Here is a 20538-nt window from a genome sequence, read left to right as displayed (position 1 = left end):
TTACTTATGTGGGAACTAAACGCTGGCTACACATGGACAGAAAGATGGCAACAATAGACACTGGGAGCTACTAGGGTGAGGGGAAATGGGTTGAAAAACTACCTGTTGGGTATGATGCTCATTACCTAAGTGCATTATCCCCCTTAACAAACCTGCATATGTACTCCCTGTGTCTAAAATACAACTTGAAAGAAATAAAATATTCACATTTTTAAAAAAATCACCTATTTATTTCTCCTTATAAAATTCAAACAATGGTTCTCAGGAAAAGTAAATAACAGCTACTTTAAAATGCATATATTCATAAGCAGATACATATATATACAAAATAAACACATTAAAGCCTCAATGGTGAATTTAATTTTGTTTATCTTGACTTTTCAGTCTTTGCATTTGCTGCCATAATTTCTACTGCCATTATTTTGGAGAATTTTAATTTACTTTTTTGTGCATGTTAAGTAAATACTTAGGGCTGTGAAAAACTGTAATTTATAATAACTATTATTTCTAATTGGAAAATACAGTGACACTGCCGTAACGACTTACATGTGATGTTTTATAGCACTGCTGGAGTTTCTTACTGCCCTCTCATAGCCAACTTATATCTCTTTTATGGTCCTTCAAACTATTTGTTGGCTTAGCATATTATGAATGAAAGAAAGGACACATTTAAAAGATGGCAAGGGCAAGGAGGGCAAGGGCTGAAAAACTACCTATTGGTTAATTAGCTCTTTACCAAGATAATGAGTTCCATCATAATCCAAACCTCAGTATCATGCAATACACTTCTGTAACAAACCTGCACAGGTACTTCCTGATTCTAAAATAAAAGTTGAAAAGGAAAGAACAATTAATTAATTTAATTTAATTAATTACACTTAGTCTACATCAGTTTTTGCTTTGATACCCTCACATGCAATGTCAGACCTGATCAGCCAAACCTTCCTATGAAGAGTTTTTCAACTTGTAGAAGATAAAAATCATACGGAGCTGTTTCAAAAATCACGAATTTTCTTCTGAATCTCAGACCTACTGAGGTTGTCATTTGCAGGAAAGAATCTGGTATTCTGCGTAATTAATAAGCTCTCTGATGAACCTGATCATTAGGCTATTAAAGGAAATACTAGGGTAGGAAAAGTAGGTATAATTTTCTCCATGCAGTCTTTCCATCTGATGGTAAAACTATTGTCCATATAGATGGTCCCTGCCTGAAGATGGTTTGACTTAGAACTTTTTGACTTCATGACGGTGTGAAAGCATGCTCCTTGATTTGCCATGGGCTATGTCCAAATAAACCCATTGTAAATTGAAAATATCATATGCCAAAAACACACTTTCTACTTAAAAATATTTTGGGTTTATCAGTACGTAACCTGATCATAAATGAGAAACATTGTGTTATCTCCCCCTCCCTGACATCATAATTCATTTAATACATTCCAGCCCTGTTAATATTCTGAAATCAGGAATCTGTTTATTTCATTCCTATTAAAATACTTCAACGACTCCTCTCTGCCAATAATATCCCATCCCTCTGGTATATCAGTGAAGGTTCATCACAGCCGTCTCTAACCTTTATAGGCTCATCTTCTGTCACACCCACACTTGGACCAAAGTTACCTGATCCCAGTAACTTTGGTCGAGGGATCCCACTTGAGTTGCCATAGATGTCAAAGTTTTACTTATGTTCATCACTTCTTCAAGTTAACAGTAGCTCTTAGACATGCTACCATATCTTGTTTGATGTGTTAATAATTGGGCATATATATTACTGTCATAATATTTTGATAAGTGTATTTCAGTATAATTGGTTTTCTTTCTTAACTTACAGGTTTTATTTTATACAATTAAAAATAACATTCTGAGAAATGGTCCGCAGATATCACTGTCTGCCAAAGGGATCCGTGACACAAAAATAAGATTAAGAAATGCCAAAAGGCAGAGAGAACATACTGCCACCATCTCCACTGATGATGGTGATGAGAAACAACAGTTCCCAGCTCAGGATCATTTAAACTATACAAGATGCTCATCTTCAAGCAGGCTGGAAGCCATATGCATGCTAAGCTATTGCATTTGACAGGGATACAAAAAGTGTGAAATCAGGTTAATAAACTGATTTGTCCTGACATTGTGTCATATTGCCTATGAAAGCGCCATAAAGTGTTCTAACACAAAGAGAAGAGGCTCCCCCAAGCATCAGACTCCTAGAGCAGAGCTAGTCAAAGTGTGATCAGAAGATGGAGCAACTGTTTAGTATCAGTATGGGGAAAGAAAACAGGCTTGGGTCAGAATAGAAATCAACCGCTTCATTAAGCATGTAGGGTAGTGTTGGGGTTTTAAAAGCAATATCTCAAAATGAAGCCTTCAGAAATGGCCTCAGAAGCAAAACTTTCTCTCTGTCTTCTGCCCTCTTATCTCTCAGTGCCATTCTCTTCTGAGGCTGGCCATAGAAACTAGAATTCCTCTTCCCCAAGGTGGGTTAGAGAAACCAGCACCCCTTTTCTCCAAGGCCAGCCATAAAACCTTAAAATATTACTCTAACTTTTCCTCCACCCTATCTGTGTAAAAACTGACCATAAAGAAATCATCAATATCTGACCTACCTTGTTTGACTGTGGGTCATAAGACCCATTCCAGAGAGGGTCCTGCCTTATACCCAGAAGGAAAGAACACATGCTCAGAGAGTCCAGGGAGAATGTAGAGACACAGGACTTGCTGGGTTTCCCCACTTGGTCTATTAGCATTAGATCATAAATTCTTTGGCAAATCATAGTTTCATACAGCTGTCCACACCTTGTTGAACCTAAGCAGTACAATTTTCTGTACTTTGCAGCTGAGGAAACCAAGGCTCAGAAGATCATTTGAGTCACAAAGATACTAATAGGCTGCATGGGTTTGGATCTCAGATTTAGGTGACCCCCAATACTATGCCCTTTAAGGATAAAACACTGCTCCAAGATTTATTTTATTGGTTATTACCATCTCTACACAGAAGCCTGGGGAAGGAATAGGAAAGGATGCACTTTAAATAATCTCAAGTTTTCCTCCTTCAGCTTTTCTTCAGTAACACAACTCTCAAAGGGTATACTAGGAAAGAAAAGCCTCCTGTTTAGGGCACATGAGCCACGTCTGACTTCAGGATTGGATTCTGAAGAAAGTCACTATATTAGTCTTCTCCAGCTGCTATAACAAAATATCACAGACTGAGTGGCTTAAACAACAGACATTTATTTCTCATAGCTCTAGAGGCTGGGATGTCCAAGATCAAGGTGCCAGCTGAGTCAGCTTTTGGTCAGGTTCTTTCTGGCTTGCAGGCTGCCTGCTTCTTGCTAAGTCCTCACAGGGCCTTTTCTTCGTATGCTCACAGAGAAAGAGAGGCTGTTTTCCTCTTACAAGACCAGCAATTCTATCAGATTAGGCCCACGCCCTAGGACCTCATTTAAACTTAATTACCTCCCAAAGGCCCTATCTCTAAATATAGTTATGCTGGAATTCGGACTTCAATTATGAATTTGGAGAGGACACAGTTAAGTCAATAGCAGCCATATACAGATGAAATTACCCTTGAAAATCCCTTCAGAAAATGCTACATTGAAATAACCCAACACAGCCAGGCATTTCTTTCGCACTAGACCAGATTATTCCTTAGGGTCAGCACCAGATGAAGCAGCTGTCTTACACATAGGAGCCATGATGGCTGAATTATCCATGATGGCTATATGATGTTTATTTTTAAGCCTCAGAATACCACACCCTGGCAAGGTGTGGAGGCCTCAGGAACCACATCCCTTGAGGGAATGGCACCAGGTCCATACCTCTATTTTCACACTCACTCTGAGGCACAGGTCATTGAGGGGCACTCCAGACAAAATGACTCATACGTTTATCACTTCCATTTATATTTAGGATGCTGTGGCAGGTAGAATTGAATTTACATCAGTCAATTGTGTCTTGCATGGGATAGAATGAGTATTTTTCCATCATTACCCCTATGGACACTAGCAAATTATCAAAGCAAGAAACGTTCCATTTAAATTCTAGCATAAAAGTTGGTCTCTGTTTTTACTCATAGCAGATAATGCCACTTATTCAGGGACACTATCTGTAAGATATCTCTTCGAATATATTTGGAAGTGAAAGATACACGCACATATATACAAGACAAGAGAGTCAAGCTATTTTAATCTCATTCTGTCTCTAGTCTGAGTTCCTATACTTGCTAAATTTATGGGTCGCTGAGATAATTGACAGGTGAGTCAATCCAGGGGCATATCTGGTAGAGAGAAAGGATGCCTGTGCAGGTGGTCAATTAAGTCATTCCCTTGCTGCCCTCTCCAAGCTGTTTCAGCTATTTTCAAAACCACAAGACAATAACCTCTAAAAAATCTTCACTGCCATTTGTCCTTTAGAATTAAAAGCAACTTTGATTTAAGCCTTTGAGAGCGTTGTTAGATAATCAATGTTAATGCGCTAGAAGCAACTTTATCTACAATATCCACAGATTCCTAGCGATACTTTTGTAGTTGTATTTTCCTACACATACACACACACACACACACACACACACACACACACTTCTGTGGCTCAATATGAAACAATGTGAAAATACATACAGTATATTTAAAATAATTTGAAAGTGCACTCAGCAGAGAATTTCATCATCTGTGGAACACAATGCCAACACATAGTTGCTATTGCTAATGCCACGAATGCTATCATCTGGCATTGCTTTAAAACCAACTGCCTTAAAGGGCCTGTCTGGGTTACTGACAGATCAGCATCTAAAAGGGCCTCCCTACTACACCTTATTTGTACCATGGATCTCTTGAATTATACATTCAAATTATTTCTTGCAATTTTAAGGTTTGTAAAAAACCAACCCTGTCTGTTTACCCTCCTCCACCAATGGAGAGTGGAAAAGGATGAAAACTCTTTTATGAGACCAGAATACTGTGCCATTTTCAGCATTCTCTTGGTAAATATATTCAGCATTTTCCTGATAAACATCCTTCAAAAGCACTCATCTCAAATATTTAAGTGTGGAGTTTCTTTCTTCCAAATCCCAATGGCCCTATTATCCTCATTTCTTAGTTTTTATTTTTATTTTCATTTACACTGAATTAAAGGAACTCCAATTGTCTTTCACTCTTAAGTATAACACATGAATATAGCAATATATATTCAGAATCTACGTGATGTGGCTTGTTTTGCCTCTTCCTTCTCTACTAGCCTCAGAGCGCATCGGGTTTAGAATGCATCGTTTGTAAAAGTGGGCCTTTCAAATGATGAAGTTTCACAGTTCTATTACTCCCTGCTTCTTAATGTGAGTTGCCTCGTGAAGACGAACTAGTAGGGTGGTAAAGAGAAAGAACACATACCTTTAAGTTGGATGAAAAAGAAGGAAAGAATACTGGAAAGAAAGGACAACTGTACTGCCTTCTTTCCTTTGTTTTGCTGAGAAACCATAGAACCCTCAAGGGAAAATGAGAAGGCCTCAAAGGTGCTTCTACAGCTTAATGCTGTAAAATAATGGCTGGGACTAGAGGCGGTAGAAAATGAAGGAGGGGATGGATGTAAATGTTAACTCACTCTTCCACCATGACTCTATTCTAAAATCATATGAAATCGGATTATGAGAGTTCACCTTCTCTCCCATCTTCTATTCACAATAATCAGTTAATCTAGAGTTAAGTTTCTACTCTACTGTTTAGTCTCATACCTCAACTTCAAAAGTTTAATATTAATATGAAATTCTCCCCTTTGCTATTTTGTACTTCAGTGTAAATAGCACTAATAGCACTACATATATATATATATACACACACATATATACACACACACATATATATGTAAAATGTTTTTCTTAAATGTTAAGACCATTTAAGAAAAAGCTGTTTTCCCAAGAGAAAACTAAACCATGTTTATAAACAGTGTGTAAGACATATACTAATCTCTAAATTACCACCCTCTAAACATTGTCCTCTGCCACCAGGGTTTGGATATTATGTTGTGAGTCATTAAAACCCACTTCACTGGCAGGTTAATACTTGCTCTGTTCACTTGTGAATTATAGGGTAAAAACTGCCATTTCATTACTAATTACTTTTACTGCAAAGAACAAGGAAAGGAAACAAAATCTTCAATTATAACAGCTTGCAACCCATCTGGCAATGATGCAAAAATCCTAAGATGGTTCCAGAATAAATATATTTGACCTGAACTTTTGTGTATTAAGCCACTGCTATCTTTTTGAGATTACACAGCAAATTTTGCATGATTAAAAATGTGTTCCATCTTGCCAGTTCCAGATAGATAAAATTCAAAGCTTGTAAAAATCCTACCAGACTTTTCCACAGTCAATCACTTCCTACAAAATGAATTCTTTGGCCAATGTTTGACTTTGCTTTTAGACAATTAGCAGGAGAAGGGAGTTTTGCTAATGTACTACAGTAACACTGAAATACAACAAACACATCAAGGGACGAGGGCAAAGGTAGTAATGCTCTTAAAACTAGATGGAGGAAAATTTTCTGAAAGATAAGTTTTGTAACCAACCAAGAAAAGTCCCAAAATAAAGATTTTTTTTAAAATTAAAGTGCCAAGAAATAACAGTGCACCATGGCACTGAACATTACTTCCTTTTATTTTTCTAATTTAAGTAAGAAAATAAGTCAGAAATTATTGAACTTCTGACATGATTTTTGCTATAAAATTATATTTTTTCATCTTCAGATAGTCTCAGGTTTCTTAGAGAATAAGTTGAATGTAATGTAAAATTGGTTCCTTTTTCAAATGAAGGATTCACATACTAAAACATTCCTTAGTTTACCCTTTAGTTCTCAGAAAGTAAAACCTTCATGCTTATGAGTTATGACTGGTATTATCAGGTTGGGGCAAAAGTAATTGCAGTTTTTGCCATTACTTTCAACGGCAAAATCGCAATTACTTTTGCACCAAACTAAATTTATTTTACCAGTTTTTAGCTATCTGTATATAAATTTGGAATATACTCTGTACTTAAAAGTGACACAACTCATAAGCTTATCCATTGCAGCATGTTTATAGCTGTGAAATATTCGAATGGCCATAGACAGGACAGTGGTTGAAAAAATTATGGTACATCCACATGTACCATAGTACATAGTACATGCAGTACTACACAGCTGTAAAAAAAGAAAAAAGAGTAAGGGAGATCTCTATGGAGTTATATAAGACAATTTCCAAAATATATTGTTAAATTTAAAAAGCAGAATAGAAAGAATATTTATAGGATACTATCGTTCATGTAAGGAAGAAGGATTATAAGAAAATTCTTACTGTAGCCAAGTAATTTTAATAAATTATATATGATATAGGGTGTGGCTTATGAAATAATTAAAAAGTCACTGGCTTTGGGAGTTATAAGTATCCAGGGAGGGGCTACAGTGGGAAACTCTCTAGCTTTATCTTCCTGAAGCTGTTAGCATCTTTCTTAGCGCTTACTGAACAAGCTCTCACTGGGCTGCTCCAATCCCTTAATTGAAAGACTCCAAGAAGAAAAGCCCTTATTGTCTGGGTACTATTACCTCTGGTTTGCTGTGGTTACTGTTTTATCAAGCTGCTGTTCTACTGTGAAGGTGTTATGAGTTGTATTTTTGAAAAGGTACACTTTCTAGTGGGAGTCATCATGGGGGTCCAGAAGTGGATGGTACTGATATAGAATACTACAGACCTGAGCCAATACCAGTGGTTCCATCACTGAATGTACTCAAGGCTATCTATCCACACTGCCCTTCAAATAAATACTTCTTAATGAGCCAGACAATGTGCCAGTGATAAAAGGGCAAATAAGACACAGTTCCTTTTTTCAAAGTGCTCAAAGGTCTAAAAGAAGAAGATACGTAATCAAGTAAGTACAAGATGTGCATCACAAGTACTCAAGGCACTGCGAAGCTGAGAGGGGCAGAGGGGGCGGAGGGACCAGTGTGCTGTCCCTGGGAATAAAGGTGTCAAGAAAGACTCCTGGTCGGGCATTGTGGCTCACACCTGTAATCTCAGCACATTGGGAGGCCAAGTTGTGAGGATCGCCTGCACCCAGACATTCGAGACCAGCCCAGACAACATGGTGAGACACCCTAACTTTACAAAAAAATAAAAACATTAGCCGAGCATGGTGGCTTATGCCTGTAATCCCAGCTACTCAGGAGGCCAAGGCAGGAGGATCTCTTGAGCCTGGGAAGTTGAGGCTGCAGTGAGCCGTGATTGAGTCAGTGCATTCCAGCTTGGGTGACAGAGTGAGACCCTGTCTCAAAAAAAATTTGTTTTAAAAAAGACTCACTAGAAAAGGTACCAAATGGTGAATCTTGAAAAATGCACAGGGAAAAACTCAGGTAAAGAGGGAGGGAGAAGCACATTCTAAGTGACTGGAGCTGCTGTGAGCAAGAGTTTCATGTAGGAGAAGTCTACAGATTTCAGAGGCCTCTAGTGGGGGTCGTCTAGGCTCTGACACGGCTAAACTGCAAAGTGCACTCCAGTAGCTTCTGTGTGTGTATATAGACTCTAATGAGTATCATTTCAGTGACAAAAATGGAGTGGCTAGCAGGCAAGTGAAATAAAGTCAACAGAGAGGAGAGTAAGCAGAGTTATGCAATTTCAGGACCTCCAGCAGCTCCATTTTGGAAAATCATTAAAACAATGTAAAAAAACAAAGAAACAGAAACAAAACAAAAAAATAGGATAAAAACTACTTCAGTGTTTTCCCACAAAACTTCTTTGTAGAACTGGCATGCCTTATATGCCAGTAAATAAATACATATATTTTTATATATTGAAAAATAATAATAAAGCAGTGAAAGTATTCTGTATGATACTTCAGTAGTGGATATATGTCATTATACATTTGCCAAAAGCCATAGAATAGATGTAATACACAAAGAACGAACCTTAATATAAACTGTGAACTTTGTCAATATTAGCTCATGAATTATAACGAAAGTACCATACTAATGCGTGACGTTAATAATCAGGGAAACTGTTGGGGGATAACAAGAGAATACATGAGAACTCTCTGTGCTTTCTGTTCAATTTTTCTATAAAACTAAAACCTCTCTAAAAAATATTCTATTGTGTTTTTTGATGCACAGTATAAAAACTTTTTTTTTTTTTTTTGAGATGGAGTCTCGTTCTGTCACCCAGGCTGGAGTGCAGTGGCGCTATTTCGGCTCACTGCAAGCTCCACCTCCTGGTTCATGCGATTCTCCTGCCTCAGCCTCCCGAGTAGCTGGGACTACAGGCACCTGCCACCAAGCCCGGCTAATCATTTTTTTTTTTTTTTTTTTTTTTTTGTATTTTTAGTAGAGACGGGGTTTCACTGTGTTAGCCAGGATGGTCTTGATCTGACCTCGTGATCCTACCGTCTTGGCCTCCCAAATGGCATAAAAACATTTTACACAATTTCTGATTTGAAACAGAGAGTGGTATAAGTGAAAATAATGTTCAGTTTAATTATTTTATATTAAAAGAATTAAATTATTTTCCTTATTTTACTATTATTACTATTTACTATTACTTTTAACATAACTATTATGCTAATATTGTGTTACTACTTTGACTTACTAATACCGTGCACTACATCCAAGTCTTAGGACATATTTTGTTCTTGCTGTACCTAAATGTGCCTTTATTCTCTTTTCCAGAAATGCCTTCCCGTCACTCTTTAATCACTCCTTTAATGCCTTCCCTTCACTCCTGTTATATACCAAATGGCTATAATTTCTATTAATTTTGATTATAGCCAAATGGCTATAATTTCTATTATTCCATATAAATTCTATAATTTCTATCTAGCCATTTGCTATATAACAGGAGTGAAGGGAAGGCATTAAAGAAGTGATTAAACCAAATGGCTATAATAGAAATTATATATAGCCATTTGGTATATGTCAAAAACTTTAAAATAGACATTATCTTTGACCCAGAAATTCCTCTCTGGGAAATTTATTCTAAGGAAAGATAAAGATCTTCACAAAAATTTAGCTACAAGAGTAAAATCTTGTATTAATTCCTAGGCGTTGAGTTGCTAAGTTGGGAGAGTAAAAAGTTTGGCAGCAACTTAATAGTCAGAACAAAATAATGTGATACGAAGTAGTCATTAAAATAATGTTGTGGAAACATGTGTTAAGAAGGAAGATCGATACACATTATTACAAAAGCAGATCTGAGAATGTAGAGAGTTTTAAAATTTGTGAGACAGTTTACTAAATCATATTTTTCTAGGAACGTAAGCATTTCTTCTAAGTTTTCAACCTTATTGGCATAAATTTGTTCATAATATCATCATGTTATCATTGATGTCTGCAGCATCTGTAATTATCTAATGTATTCATAATACTGTTTATTTGTACCTTTTCTCTCAGAGATTTCTCATCTTCTCAAAGAACTAAGTTTTAGCTTTCTGTTTTTTTTCTATGTCATATTCTTCTAAGAACTTTGGGTATATTTTGATGTTCTGTTGTTTTAAGAGGTATGTTTAGCTCATTAGTTTTCATTCTTTTTTTCCCCTTCATGTAAGCATTTCAGGATATAAATCTCATTAGGTTCTTCCCTGCCTGCCAAGCTTTGTATCATCTCTCCTTTTATCATATCTCTATCTTTGATTTGATCACTTGTTTCAAAGAAGAAATGTTTTCTTAATGTTTTCGTTCCATGGAGAAGTTTTTTTGGTCTTTTGTTCTGCTTTACAGTATATTTGCTCTTCTGTGTGTCCCTTACCAGCTATTTGATTTTCCTGGTACCTTTGTAGAGATCCCATTCTCGTTCTTTCTGTTTAATCTGTGATCTTTGCATGAAGGCCATCCTTTCCAAGACACCTATTTGTTGAAGGATGATAGGAGGACGGCCTGGGGTCAGGAGTGGATGAGTTTAAGAGAGCAAGTGGTTAGGTGTGTTGACTTGGGAGCCTTCCCACCAAACCCTGTTCAGGACCTGGCCCTCTGCCCCAGGCTTACACTCCCTCCTGGGATACAACTGAGTCTAAAATGTTTCCTGTCCTCTTGTGGATCAAGACCAGTAACTGCAGAGCTGACTGCCACCCACCTTCTTCCCCCACCCTGCCACCAGACAGCAAGGGCGGTTTGTCTGTGCATTTCCTCATTCTGCTTCATTTCCTCTGCCACCCCTGGGCCCCAGGGACTCCCTGAAAGGCTGCCTGGGGCTTGTAATTACAAACAAGGTGTTACAGGTTTGGCCTTTCAGGGTGAGCCACTTAATTTTGGAAGATTCTGCTTCCCATTAAAGATCCAGAGAAACATGTATTTGCTCTCAGATTTCTTTTACAACTGGGTCCAAATTTTGTTTTTTAGAAGTAGTTAGTCATAGAACGTGTTTTTCAGAATGTGCTCTATTTCCTCAGTGCATTGAATTTTCATCTTTTTCACACCCGCCCTCCCAACCCTATGTTTCCCAGGCCAACTTCTAACCTAACCTAATTTCCCTGCCTTAAGTCCTTTAAACCTCCACACTCGTTGCTGAAGTTATTCTCCTTAATATTCTTGTCTGCATTGTGTCACTTTCCTCCTCCAAAACCTTTGTGGTCCTTTGTGGTCCTCAGCATGATATTTTAGGCCTGCATGACATGACCTAATTCTACCTTCCCAGCCTCATTGTCACCGCTTCCTTCCATTAGCCTGGCACTAAATTCTAGCTAGAGTGCTAGAATGTTCCCACTTCCAGGACCCACTTACGCTTTCCCCAGTATATGTCTAAAATCACCACTGTGTAATCATCCCCACTGCCCAGTTAGAATAAGCCCCTCTGTTTCTATGTTTGCAAGCTTGTTCATAGTTATTTACACACGTGTCTCCCCTATCAGACCTCTCCCACTTCAAGGCAGGATCTATATGACTTCTTCATTTCTATGGCATCATCTGCCACAGCAACTAGGACACTGGTACTCACGCATACCCACTAATAGAAAGGATCAATGGCACAATTTTCACTGTGAATAGTAACTTAGTGATCTGTTTCCCAGGAGTCTGAGCAATATAAGGCACTTTTTTTTTTTCAGGTTCTAACCCACTCCGCCATCCCTACCTCTGCTCCTACTTTGCCCTGTTAAATTGGAGCACAAGATTCCTGCTGTGCATGATAGGCAATGCAAGCCTTAAGGTTCACAAACACAACAGGGACTGAGAGCATTTCCTCTCCATGAACCTTACATTTGCAATGCATCCCCTCTTCCTGCTATTGCTGTAACCAACATCAATGCAGTGTTTATCTCAAATTGGTGTTAAAATAAAAACCACAAACTAAAACCAAACAAAGCACATTCTTGTGTGAAGGTAAGAAAACAGATATTAATCGTAGGTATCTCTGGATTTTTTATACTTTATAATTTCCTATATTTACCCATTTGCTATAATAAGCATATATTTCACAATTTTTAAAGGTATTAATATTTTAAAAATACTTCTAAGAATAATGTAGAACTCTCTTGTATGTGTGAAATAACTATGTCCAGCAGATGGCACAAAACCCCTAATCCAGAATTAAAACAGTTTTAAAAAAAAAAATCTCTTGCTACTTGAGGAATGCCATGTGAAGGGCATGTATCTTAGTGACCAGGAATCAGCCAAAATGGACACTGCTTCCAGAATCTTCGTCTCCACTAGGTATGATTTGTTTATCTCTGTTATAGTCAAAGGTGAGTCGTTTCAGAGGTAAGGAGGGGGCCTCTGTGATATGCAGGATGTGTGGGACCTGCAGAGGCTGCAGGGCAAGATGGACTACGCAGAACATTCTTGAAAAGTGGACAAGCTGTGTGTCAATGCAGTGTCACATCTGGAGAGGGCTTTGGAGACCATATAGTCCATGTGTGTTCAAACATTGTTATTACAGTTTTTTTTCTAAATAAACTTCAATGTATGAAACCAACAAAAGTGAATCTCTCCTATTTAAAGCAGGGGATGGGATGGGAGGCAAGAGCCATGCTGGACCTTCTCTTTGTCCCAGAGTAGCTCCACCCCTTGTATCTGACATAGACAAGAACTGGCTATACTTAATCAACAATTATGGAAACCATAAAATACTCCCAAGAGGTCCCTAGAGAAAACCGCTAATGCAGTGGTTTCGTTTTACTGCTGAGAAAAGGGCTGCTCAGAGGAGGAGAGTTGCAAATTAAAAATGGAAAAACGTATAAAAAGCAAAAAAAAGAAAAAAGCCTTAATTGCCTTTACAGGAAAACATCAAAAAGAATATTCAAAATGCATCAATAAATTTAGTACTGATGTTTTCACAAATTTGACATCTGAAACTGGAATTTATGATATATTAAATTTCTGATATTTTAAACTTTGGATTCACTTAAATCTGTTTTATAGTTATAATGGTTTATGGAAACTACAGGAAACAGCATTTCAGCTAATGTGAGGTTTCAGGAGAAATGTAAGCATATTTCTAGGTTATATTTTTACAAATAAAGTTTATTAATATCAATAAAATATCCTTAGGTTGTAATTCCTGCACAGTCTATAATTTTTCAATGCAACTATAAACCCAAACAAATAGTGACTTGACAGCATGAAGCTAGTCATTTTAGAGCTTCTATAAGCCCCTAAAAATATGTCTAAATAATGTTTGCAAAGTAGATGCAACAATCTATTTAAATGTATTTACCTAAAGTTTCTTGTCAGCAAACGAGTCAAAATGTAACTATTCTTATAATAATTACCTTAGCAATTTTCCTTTGTTTTGGACATCCATTTCTGTATGAAGCACTGCCTGTTATTTCCAGGAGCTTCCCACTTGACACTGTATTATTTCTGGTCTACGGAAGATGTATGTGTTTTAAAAGCTTTCAGAGAGGCTTCTCAGAGTGTAATAGTATCTTAACCATGTCCTAAATTAATAAAGAAAAGGAAAACCCAAAGGTGAATGGGGTTTAGCAGTAGAGAGCATGGGTCTTAAATTCCAGCTTCTGCTTCTGCTAGTGCTGTGACCTTAAGCCCTTATTTCCCCACGTGTTGCGATCAGAACAATTATACTGACCTGAGTTGGTGAGTAAGCCATTGTCTCTCAGTTCCAAAACCACCTTTTAATGCTCTGCTTTGTGATGTTAGGACTCGAACTATGTAAACCACATTTTAGCTTTGCCAGCTCTGCAAAGAGGGATGTTGAGGGACATGGAAGGTTGGAAGAGTAAGAAGGGGCTTGCTTGCTCCTTCCTGTTTGCTTCCAGTTTCTGTCGGTATCGCCCCAGCAATGGTTTTTCCTTCCCACCGTGGCTGTTGGATTCCAGTTCTCAGGATTCTTCCCTCAGTCTCCCAGACCAGCTTAGTGTGTTCCCCACAGAGATACCAGCAGCAGTTGGCCAGAGCCTCCTCCTCAGAGGTCTGAGTCCAGCTCCAAAGGGCTTCCCTCGAGTTTTTGAGGCATCAGCCCCAGTCAAGTTGACCGTCTCCTTAAGGTCTGGATCCTGGCTGGGCTGAGCCCTGTCTCTGAGATTCTGAAGTAGCCACACCAGCTTCTAGGTTCTAATAATTACACCTCCTCCCTTGTTACCCCCACCCTAGGAGTGCTAGCTGTTTCTTGTAGTTCCTGTCTCGATGTTTTCTCAGCCTTACTCTTTTGTCATTTTGGTTCTCCAATACCAATTCCTTGTAATCAGTTCTCAGTCAAAAAAGCCAATTTGGTTTCCGATTTCCTGACCAACTATAGAGAATTCTAGGAAACAGATTCTCAAGATAAGATTCTGAGCTTACGCTAGATCATGGCTTTGGCCTTGAATACAGTGCTGACTCCTAGTACCCCCACGATTAATTAGCAATCACCTGTGGTTGATTACAAATGAAGTACCTACTGAAGCAAGTGCCTTCTGGGACCAAGTGGCTGCTTTATTTAACCACTATGAGGATCATATGGTGAGACAGCTATTTCTGTGTGCACTGGAGTGCTTACGAGATGAAAATCACCAGCTTCAGACATGGGCAGAGAACCAGAAAACTTCTAAGGCAGTTGTAAAAGAGTCTCTTAAGTTTTGTAGCTGCTCTGTGGGATACATCATTACAATGCAAGTTGAATTCACAGCTTGCCAAGGCTCAAGTGCGAGCATTAGAACATTGGCTGGAAAGCAGAGAGATCCTGAGATTTGGAATAAGGACATCTGGGTGAAATCAAACAAAACAGAAAATCGTATACTCCTTCATCCAAACTTCTACATTCTAGTAACTTTAACCTTTGCCCATTATTCCCCAGTTTTGAGGCTGAGAACTAGTTCCTGAGCTATAACTTGGGGTTCTTCTTTTGTTTTTTCACTTCTCTAATACTTGTTTAAAAAATCCTTAACATTAAATTCTCTTTGCTAAAACAAACAAACAAAATTAGTCTGGTTTCTGTTTTTCTAACTGAAGCCTACTGGACACACTGCCTCATAGGGGTATTTTGAGGCTGAGACAAGGCATACATAGCACATAGCTCAGTATGCTATATCACCCACAGAAGACACTCAGCAGCTAGTAGAATTTTCCTGCTGACCACATCTCTTCCCTACTTCGTTGTGCTACTTCTAGTTGAGCAGGTCAAAACTTCTCTCTGAACTTATTGATAAAAGGAGGTAACATTTCTCTAAAAATGGGGGTATGTGTTAGGGGAAATGAAGGAAAACATCAACCCTGTGAAAAAATAAATAATACTTCATTTCTAGTGCTACTGCTAGTACTTTCATCCTGCCTCCCTCTCACAGGAGTTCATAAATACTGAGGCCACCCTCTAGTGCTAAGTGATCAGACAGGCCTCCTGCTCACTATCGACAAGTCAAAGGAATACTTTCTGGAAGAAACCATAGCTATTCTCTGTTACCGGGCATTCTCAGGACAATCTCCTGAATGAAACCTGAGAGCCCTGGCATCACTAAGGATTGTCCCTGCCCAAAGGAAATGATGGGACTAACTGCCTGTGTTGATCTCAAGTAAGACATGCTAACACTAAAGAACTATTTTCAAACACAAGGTGATCATTTCACAGAGGATAGAAAACCCAAAACTCTCGCAAACCCCATGCTTAGAGCCCCTTTAATCCTCTGATGCGTATCTGTGAATCCTGAGAGTCTAGGACTCATCGCCTCATCAAAATAGTCCACTTTCAGTAGAGGCCTGAGAGCAGAGAAGGTGACAGCCTCATCTCATTGCTTGGCATTGTTTGTGAGAGAAAGTAAAGAAAGTGAGGAAGCCTTTATATCCTGCTATTTCTTTTCCATGGCAATCAAAATAATTAAAGCGCAGTTCAGCTGAGGACAGGCAAGTATTCACATACACACTATTCCCACAAATATATACTCTATTTTAAATACACACACACAGCCTTTTTTTCACGAGACAAACTTTTGAGCAAACAAAATAAGTTATAATATACTTTTAAGAATATAGCTTGGGTAGAAAGAGTTTCTATTAAAAACCCTGCAACTTATTATTTTGAAAATCTTGATCCAAGGATCTACATTTTTAAAATAGAGTAGATAATATCTACCTGTATTTTTCATTCTGTGCCTCTAAATTCCATTTAGAATTTTGAAGTCATGTTGTACCACCCAAATCAAGATAATTTTATTCATCTAGTTAGATTTTCAATGAAAAAATTACAGGTGATCTTAATTTATGATGAAGTTAATGTCCCCATAAGCCTATAGTAAGTTGAAAATGCATTTAATGCATCAAACATCATAGCTTAGCATAGTCTACCTCAAATGTTCTGAGAACACTTACATTAGCCTCCAGTTGGGCAACATGATCTAACACAAAGCCTATTTTATAATAAAATGTTGAAAATCTCATGTAATTAATGGAATACTACACTTAAAGTGAAAAAAACAGAATAGCTCTGTGGGTACTCAAAAGTATGGTTACTATTGAATTTGTATCACTTTTGCACCACTGTAAAGTAAAAAAATAGTAACTCAAACCATGGTAAGTCGGGATTTCCTGTAGTAAAACAAGTGGTAATATGTACCTAGTAGAGAGTTGTTATTTCACTTCTACTAGATTGTAACAATTAAGAATACATAGCTACAGGCCAGGTGTGGGGGCTCACACCTGTAATCCCAGCACTTTGGCAGGCCGAGGCAGGTGGATCAGTTGAGCCCAGGAGATCAACACCAGCCTGGGCAACATGGTGAAACCCCGTCTCAACTAAAAATACAAAAAATTGTCCGGGCATGGTGGTGCACACCTGTAGTCCCAGCTACTCAGGAGACAGAGGTGGGAGAATCACCTGAGCCCAGGAAGTCGAAGCTGCGGTGAGTGGAGATGGCAGCACTGCACTCCAGCCTGGGTGACAGAGTGAAATCCTGTTTCAAAAAAACAAAAACAAAAACCACCACAACAAAAAACTCAGAATACATAGCTATGGATCAGGAATTATATGCTACCTTCCAAGGTCCCTGGTGGATATCTGAAACCATGGATAGTATCCTACTCTATATACACTACAGTTTTTCCTGTACATATGTACTTACGATAAAGTTAATTTGTAAATTAGGCACAGTAAGAAATTAAGAACAGTAACTAACAATAAAATAGAACAATTATAACAATATATTGTAATTAAAAATACGCAAATATGGTATCTTTCTCTTTCAAAATATTTTATTGTACTGTACTCACCCTTCTTATGATGATGTAAAATGGCACAATGGCTACTTGATGAGATGAAGTGAGGGCAATAACACGGGTATTGTGATGTAGGTGGAAAATTCCAGAAATAAACAACTCTTAAGTTTCAAATCGTGCACTGTTCTGAGTGGTGCGATGAAATCTCTTGCCCTCCTGCTTCGGCCCACTGGATGGCAATGAGTCACCACGTAGTCACCTTGGCGATTACAGCAACTGTTGCAGTATTGCAGTGCTTGTGTTCAAGTGACCCTTATTGTACTTAATAGTGGCCCCCGAACACAGGGTAGTGATGTAATATTTTTGAACTATAGTTGACCCTGAGTAACTGAAACTGTGGAAAATGAAACTGCAGCTAAGGGAAGACTACTTTACTATACTTCTAGACGTGTACTGTTCATCGCTGATTATATAAAATGGTAAAATATTATTAGCTATAACTGTCACATGGACTAAGTCAAGTTGTTGGCATAATAATTTCAAGTTACATGATTCACCCACGTATATGTAAAGGTCGTCACAAAAGTCTTAGTGAAATTGTAAGATTTAATACCTTTGGAAGTATAAACGCTACAGATTTTTATATAAAAGTTTCAAACAAGCTTTATTTAAAAGTGTAATGGCTTATATTTATTTTTCGTTTATATAGCTTTGTTAATTTAGAGTAATGCATTTTAAAATTTTTAGTTTTTAGTCCCTCTGGTTGAAGATGGGAAATGTTGACTGAAACAAGAGATTAAGTCTTTTCGGACAACTTGAATTTCCAACTTGGGCTTAATTATTAAAATGCTTAGTAGATAACTTCAGGATTGTGACTGTGGCCATTACCAAATTTGAAAGAAAAAAGTGACTTGAAATGAAAGTGCATTGCGGTTCCAGTAACAACTAACTCTTATATTTATCTTAAGTTTAATTTATTCAGAAACTTAAGGAAAGCTGGAGTTACTATAAAAATATTTTTTTCCCGAATCAGTAGGTTATTGCTTCACTCCTTGATGTATATTTCTTACAACCAAAATATTTTCTAAATAAATACAACAAACCATCAAAGTTGAGAAATTAACAATGATAGCATCTAATCTTCAGACTCCATGCAAGTTTTGCCAATTGTCCCCGTAACGTTAGTCTTTTATGGCAAAAGGAACCAGTTCAGGACCACACACTGCATTCAGTTGTCATGTCTCTAAGCTCCTTCAGTCTAGAACGGATCCTCTGCCTTTCCTTGACTTTCATGACCTTGAGACTTGGATATTATTTTTGTGGCATGTCCCTCAATTTGTTTTTTCTTCATTATTAGATTCATGTTATGCAGCTTTGTTAGAAGTATAACAAGAGTAATGATGTAGTTTTGTCATTTCATCTTATTAAATGGAATAAAATTTCTATTTATTCCACTGTGATGGAATATCACTGGAATTCATCACTTGATTAAGATGACATCTGCCAGGCTTTTCCACTGTAAATTACTCATTTTTCCTTCATTATTCAACTGTACTTTGTGGGAAAGTACTTTGAAATTATGTAAATACCCTTCCTCATCAAAATTTTTATTGTTATTTAGCTCATGATTTCTTATTTTATTCCCTTATTGCCTTTATTCTTATGATTCTCAAATTTTCCCAGATTTGGCCAGTGGGGTCCCCTTCAAGCTGGCTTTTGTGCCCATTTGGTATGTCCCCATTTTTTTTTAGTACTTCTTTGTTTTTGCTTCAAAAGATGTTCCACTTTTAATTGCCCGTTTCCTGTCCTGGCCCTGAAATCAGCCATTTCTTCAAGGAACTTTGGGTTCTTTAGTGGAGAATGGCATCTAGAAGCCAAGATATGGGCAATAGCTGTGCTCATTATTAGGGTTGTCTAAGTTTGAGCTGCCATAATAACATACCATAGACTGGGTAGTTTAAGCAATAGACATTTATTTCTCACAGTTCTGGAGGCTGGAAGGTCCAGTATCAAGGTGCCGATAGCTTTGGTTCCTGGTGAGAGCGCTCCTCCTGGCTTGTAGGCAGCTGCCTCCTCTCTCTGTGTTCACATGCCATTTTTGGTGCATGCACACGGAGGGAGAGAGAATGCTCTGGTGTCTCTTCCTCTTCTTGTAAGGGCACTTATCACATCATGTGGGCTCCAACCTTAAGACCTCATCTAAACCTAAATACCTCCCAAAGTCCTCACCTCCAAACACCATTCCCTTGGGAGTTAGAGCTTCAACATATGAAGTCCAACACCTAGTCCATAACGAGGTGTTGCTGCTGCTACTCTCTCTCAGGAGGGAAGCTAGGGCCTAAATCCATTAGGTTGGTGCAAAAGTAATCGCAGGTTTTGCCATTACTTTTACTCTCTCTCTATCTCCATATAGAGATAGAGAGGATGTAGATATAGATGTACTAGGTTGGTGCAAAAGTAATTCTGGTTTTTGCCACTAAAAGTAATGGCAAAAAACTATATCTATATCTATGTATATACAGATAAAGAGCAAAATATGTCTATACATGTTACAGCTATTTATTACATACTTTACAGATACTTATAAATCTATCTATATATTGAAAACCGTGAGTCCACACAAATACTTCCAATTCCATACCAGAACAGTTCATTCTTGTTCCCTTCATTTGAATATCTGTAATTCCCTTCTCCAACAGTGAGAAGCCTGGATCCTATTATCATGGATATATTTTCTTGTTTGACCCGTAACCCTGTGGTAACCCCCCTCCTATATCTGCCTCTGTACTTCCCCATGTGGATTCCCTTCTTACCCTCCCCAGGCTCTGGGAATCCACATGGGGAAGGACAGAGTATACCTCATACTAGGCCACCTTCCAACATTATCAGAGGAAATATGGGAAATATAGAATGAGTGTTTAAGAAAAAAAAAAACAGGAAAGTATCTCACCTACAACAC

The sequence above is a fragment of the Nomascus leucogenys genome, chromosome 2 (genome assembly GCF_006542625.1).
Source record: "Nomascus leucogenys isolate Asia chromosome 2, Asia_NLE_v1, whole genome shotgun sequence".
Lineage (NCBI taxonomy): Eukaryota > Metazoa > Chordata > Mammalia > Primates > Hylobatidae > Nomascus > Nomascus leucogenys.
This window is presented reverse-complemented; position numbering follows the sequence as displayed.